Here is a 6891-nt window from a genome sequence, read left to right on the forward strand (position 1 = left end):
GTTTTCACTCCTTTGTGGATCCTGAGGAACTTAACAGAAGACCATGGGGGAGGGGAAGGAAAAAAAATGGTTAGAGAGGGTGGGAGCAAAAACATAAGAGACTCCTAAAAACTGGGAACTGAGGCTTATGGGGGTTCGGAGGGAGGGGTGGGTGGGTGATGGATATTGAGGAGGGCACCTGTTGGGATGAGCACTGGGTGTTGTATGGAAACCAATTTAACAATAAATTTTATAATAAAAAATAAAATTAAAAAAATTAAAAAAAAAAAAAAAAGAAAGACAAAACTTATGCAAAGTCAAGTCATTAAGAAATGGTCCCAACATCAGGGCACAGTTTGTGACCATTATGGTAAATTCCTGTAAATACTGAATGAGACAAAAAGAGTATCAAAAAAGAAGTAGAATTTCCATTTTATCTATACTCATTTCAGAAGAAAGGACCATAATGGATATAAGTTAAAAAGTATAAAACATTTTCTTTGAGAAGGTAAAAAAAGAGAAAGTTTAAAGAGTAGTAATCCTAAGGGGGGAAAAATCACAACTCTGACATGAGTAGAAAATGATAGAAGGAAAATAGTAACTTTGGTATATAACCCGATGAAGTACAGGCAACATAAAATTTTATGGCTCCTATATATTTTATTTTATAAAACCTCAAACATTCATTAGGGAAATAATATATTTAAAATAATTCTGTTTTCTCATTAGCGAAACTTTCTGTTCTCACCCAAACTAATCAAACTATATTGCAGTCAAAGCAAAGTCCTATCTTCTACACAAGTCAGGCCCATCTTCAGAGAGAGAAATAGAAGTTTGGAGCAGATAATCTTTTTTTTTAATGTTTTAATTTATTTTGAGAGTATGTGTTTGTGAGCAGGGGAGGGGCAGAGAGAGAAGCAGAGAGAGAGAATCCCAAGAAGGCTCTACGCTGAGCCCTAAGCCCCATGTGGGGCTGGATCTCACCATCTCATGACTATGAGATCATGACCTGAGCCAAGATCAAGAGTTGGACTCTTAACCGACTGAGCTACCCAGGAGCCCCTTGAGCAGATGATCTTATGGCTGAGCTTCTCAGTTTCACAGTCTTAATACAGATGAAATATAGCTTAAAATAAATATTAATAGCAGGCCGAACAAGCAAGCAGGAGCTAAAATATGAACAAAAACCAAAAGGAAAGACTAGCAGGAGAGTCTGTTACCAAAGTGGCTGCTGATACAAACTGTACTTAATATGTGGGGAGTTGCTTTGTACCATGCAATGCACTCCATGAGGGTGAGGTTAGGACACTAGCATGGTCCAACCATTGCATTTAAGGAAGAGGAGTTTAGCAAAGCCCTTTGGTGTACAACTGCTCCTTTAGCCCTGCCGGAGCCCAGAGGAGAAATGTTCGTAGCCCTGTGTCTGGACAAAGGCACAGAGAGGTCAGACTTGTCCCCTGGACTTCTGACAGGGGAGCCAGGCCCTTGCTCATTGTGGTAGCTTGTTACCTTCAATGGTGGCTCACAAGGCTTCCTTGTGGTGCCCGCAATGCTAACTAGCCATGATAATGTAAGGACTATGGTATTTCCCTACCTATTCTCTTCATGGCAAAAAAATTGCAGTAATACCAGGATTCTTTCTAATGCTGCCTTCCTGCTCTTAAAATATAGGAAATCCTGTAAGATATCTTTTCCTCAATCTTAAATCTTACCATTAATTGTTAAAGCCTCAGAACAACACTGGCAGAGAAAGCAAAAAAAAAAAAAAAAAGGAAATTTAAATCAGGAAGGTTGCTAGCCTGCTCCCTGCTTACCCTAAGATGATTAAAAAAAAAAAAAATAGCTAAGTTTCCAAACTCTTGAAAATCTTATGAATACCAAAATAATTAACTATAACTTGGAGCACATAATACCAGTATAATTACATAAGGGAAAAAGGATAGGTTAGAATAATAGTTTAAAAGCAAGCACCCGTGAAATATTGATTTGCCATGTCATATAAAAAAGATGGGCCTAGGATGTATTTGAGGTAAACTACCCTTATTAATTAAAAGTGTTGTACTTTTCTATTTAAAACCTCACCTGTGGTTTCTTTTTAGGTATATTCCAACTTTTAGGTCAAAGTTCCCATTTTTCTTTAAATGGAAGCTTATCTCCTAACTCTTCACTTGTGTTAAAGAAGAAGAGCATTTTAAAATTTATCATGGGGGGCGCCTGGGTGGCTCAGTCGGCTGAGCGTCTGACTTTGGCTCAGGTCATGATCTCGCAGTCTGTGAGTTCAAGCCCCGTGTTGGGCTCTGCACTGACAGCTCAGAGCCTGGAGCCTGCTTCCGATTCTATGTCTCCCTCTTTCTCTGCCCTTCCCTGGCTCATGCTCTGTCTCTGTCTCCGTCAAAAATAAATAAACATTAAAAAAATAAAAAAATAATATTAAAAAAATAAAAATAAAAAAAAATAAAATGTATCATGGGTCTACCCATCCATATAAAAATAATTACCAGCGTTTACCAGTTCCTCGCCACAGTCTGACATTGTGGCACCAGGAGCTGTGGTGACTGGTGATTGTGTGCGTATTCTTGGATTGCTACGGTTTCTGTTTTACCAACTCTGGCACCTCAACATCAGCCCTAACTGCAGGATGTTTGTGACAATACACTGTGTATGGCAACGTTTCACAAGTAGATTGTGCAAACTTTCACTTTTCACACACCCCATTCCCCCCATCTCTGAATGTTCTCCTCCCCTATCACAGCCTTCCTGTTTTGAAGGCTTCCATTCCTGAAACATCCGCTAGTTTAATTCTTTCTAGTTATTTTTACCCATTCCCACACCATAGTGACCTTAGGAAGACCCTATTTTGAATTTTATGGCCCATTTTTATGGCTATGACTTAAACAAGAGGTAGAGAAACTATGTGTAGAGGCAATGGGATATAAAAAAGAGAGACTGGTCCAAAAATAAAAAATAAAATAAATAAATAAATAAAAAAGAGACTGATCTGAAAACAAATCCTTGCTGTGTCACTTTCCCACAGTGGGGGGGGGGGGGGGGTGTGGAGCTTCCACCATAGGTAAGGCCAGGGGAGGGTGGTAGGAAACAATACATATTGGGTGCCTACTTTGTGCAAGCTCTACACTTTAGTATAATAGCCCTACAAGGTAAGTTCTTTTATCCCTAATCTTTTGGTGTCTTATTCATTTATTTTTTTTAAAGATTAATAAGAGACATAGTCCAAATCTAAAGCTCAAGGGATTTAAATAACTTACCCAGAATCACAGAGCTTTAAAAACAGAGTTAGGACATGGGGCATCGGGGTGGCTCAGTTGGTTACGTGTCCTACTCTTGGTTTCGGCTCAGGTCATGATCTCACTGTTTCATGAGTTTGAGCCCCACATTGGGCTCTGTGCTGGCAACATGGAGCCTACTTGGGATTCTCTGTTTCTCCCTATCTCTCTAGGTTCCTACCCCACTCTCGCAGTTTCCATCTCTCTCAAATAAATAAATAAACTTAAAAAAAAAATACAGAGCTGGGACTTAAACTCTGCCCTGAATTTTAATAGGAATTAGTTCTCCTCTACTAAGTAAAGTATAGAGAATAGTAATTTGTATCACTGAAGGGATCAAAGGTAGATTTTATTGGGCAGAAAGAAATTGAAGAACTTAAGTTTCTTGGCTTACAAGTTAGTTTTAATTACCATTTTTAAAAGCTGGAGATTCTCTAAGGAGTTTGTTGAACAATCACTATGTCCATAAAAAACACTGAAAAGTTCAAAGTCATACAATGTATTTTGTAGGATACAAGGAAGATTTTTCTGCATCAATTTCGTTGATAGAACCTGTTATTTGCAAGGTACTTTTCGAAACTAAAATCTCATGGTCCAGTCAGAACAGGCCAGAACATGCAAGGTGTGGAATATATGTTGGATTTCTCAGTAACTAGATAATAAAATGTAATAATGACCTGCAAGGAAGGTGATTGCATCTCTGGAATTCTTCATAGAGCACAAGGACAGTTGCCCCCAAAATAAGCTAGGACACAGAAAACCATCAAAACTAGACAGCTTAGACTAGGGATTCCTAACTTTTTGAGAATAGTAACACCTCAACCAGGTTTCATTTTGCTTTGCTTTCTCAGGACATAATGTGTCTATAGCTATTTTTTTTTTTATTTTTAACGTTTATTTATTTTGAGAGAGATAGAGACAACAAGAGTGGGGGGAGGGCAGCTAGAGAGGGAGGGAGGGAGAGAATCCCAACATGGGGCATGAACACACGAAGCCGTGAGACCATGATCTGAGCTGAAACCAAGTCGGACGTTTATCTGACTGAGCCACCCAGGTCCCTATGTCCATAGCTATTCTTTCAACCAATCTTTACTACCTGAGCACTCTACTGAGGACATCACTCTAGCATCAACACCACCCTTTACTAAAGGCTGCCTGGGACCAGCTCTTTACTCACTCTTTGGTTGTACAGCTTCTATAAAAGATACCATAGGTGGGTTATTTCAAAATAAGCCTTGAATTATGAAATTATAGAGGTGACTGAACGCTCCACATTCATAAAATATAGGTTTCTTCCTTCAATCAGGTAGATTTCCAAACTCATGATTTCTAACAATGATTTTGGAGTAAGCCGGCTATCTAATTGTTTTTGTTATTTCAAGAGATATTTTTATGTACACATTCTATGTATATAAACATATTCATGCATATACCCAGGATCACTTATATCAGAGTGTTCTATATGATTTATACTAGAGACTTTTACCTTTCAACACATGTAACATCTCATGGTTGTTTTATAAGCTCTCTCTCAAAAGTACAATATAAATCAATTAGTTTTGAATTCAGACCAGAGGAAAACTCAGCGTTCCTTTCCTATCTGTAAGTCATTTGAATCTATTCATTTTCAAAGATACACAAACCTAACATTAACATTTCTCACTTCCATTACCCCAAATTAATGTATATTTTGGTATGATAAAATTCTTAGTCTAAGGTAATGAAGTCAAGATAATCATGATGCATGTACTTGATGAAACCTCTACCCTACTAATTATAAAAATAGGGAGAATACTAACAACCAACTCATAATGGGTGCTTACTATGTTCCAGGGTAAATTCTCTGTGTGTTATTTTCTCATTTAATCTTTACAATACATATATATGAGGCAAATAAACTAACTTAAAAAAAAACTAAAAGTAGAGGTGGATATGGTTTTATGCCATATTCTGAGATCCTCACCGGTATCCCATCACTGAAGGATGAAATGAGAGGAAGGTGGACCCTCCTTTCCTATCAGGTTATACAACTGTACCTTCATTATTTTTGGCATTCTCCTAGGGTTCAAAAAAAGTGTTGACAATTTTCTGCATCTATAACATTTTGGATGAGCAATTTCTATCCTATTGTGTTTCCTCACATATGGTGTTCTAGCTCAAATAGCACTGGTATTTTTAACTTGCACAATATTAGTAAGCCACTTTGAATTACTTCGCTGACAAGAATCCAAACTACCTAACATAAATGAGAAAATTACATGTATTACTGAAGCTAGTGTGTTCATTGATTTTCAGACATAAATTTCCCAGAAGAATCACTGCATTTTATAGCTGGAGGCGATCATAAAGATTATCTAATCTGACTACCTCTGTTTTACAAGTAAGAATCTACAGCAGGCAGGTTTAAGTGTTTCTCCTGGGTCAGAATAGCTAGTTACTAGCAGAAAAAACTAGTAGCCCAGTGCTTTTTCTACATTAAAAAGACAATAATTATTATAAAAATCCACATTATTTTGCAGTGCCCTGCAAAAGATGTGCCAGTAAGTAATTAGCACTTTTAAAAAAAATTACTAGCACAGTTTTATAATACTGTGTTATCCTCAGTACTGAAATTTGAGACTTGTGACTATCAGTTCCATACTATCATGTATCATTGTTGTTCACAATTTTTCCAGTATGTATGTCTTGTGTTCCTAACTAGATTGTGACTTCTCTGTGGTAAGCACAATTATCTTTTAAAAATGCTTCTTATATCCCTCAATAAATCTACACATATATGAACTGCTTAATGGAAAGAGATTGACATAAATATATTTAGATTTTAGACTCATACTACACAACTCAAAATAGAACCCAACAACTGTCAGCTTGTATGGATGCAGGTGAATTTGTTGTTTTGAAAGGGACAAGTTGAGAAATTCCTCATTTCTTCACAGCAAGCAGTTGGGATTGTCCAACTCACTCAAAAGTGGGTGGTTTTAGGAGCTTGAAGAAAAGGAATAAAAATTAGAGGGAATGATGAGAGAGTTGACTGAGTTTTTAAGACATGTGGTAGCATATTCACATCAAATTGCTCAATCAAAACCCTAGCTAATAATGACCAAGGATTGACTGGGAGCCTGGTCCTCCTGTCAGTACTCTGCCTGTATTGAATCATCCACACCTCAGAACAACCTTAAGAATATTTTCATTTTGTGGGCAAGAGAATTGAGGCTCAGAGAGATTAGGTCATTTGCCCAACTGAAACAGCTACCAAACTGGTGGAATAGGATTCAAACACTGAACTAAGGCCTATGCTTCCAGAGTTTGATGGTTAGGATAAAACCACATAAGTATGTGGTGTTTAATACAGTGCCCAACAAATGCCTGGCTCCCAAGCAGGAGCTCAGTTAATATTAGCTACCCCACTTTTGGGTTTTCAACCCACTCTCCTCATATTTATTTACCCACCAGTTCTTACTTCCCAAACACACATACCTGTATTTACACACTTCACTATTGTTACCATCTTAGGTGGGTAGATAACTAGCTATCAAACTTCTATTCATATATTCTTCCTCATAGGAAGGACTTAAACTCACATATGTACAAATGAGTCCAGGAACCAAACTCGGCTCTCTCTACATTA

The sequence above is a fragment of the Leopardus geoffroyi genome, chromosome A3 (assembly GCF_018350155.1).
Source record: "Leopardus geoffroyi isolate Oge1 chromosome A3, O.geoffroyi_Oge1_pat1.0, whole genome shotgun sequence".
Taxonomy (NCBI): domain Eukaryota; kingdom Metazoa; phylum Chordata; class Mammalia; order Carnivora; family Felidae; genus Leopardus; species Leopardus geoffroyi.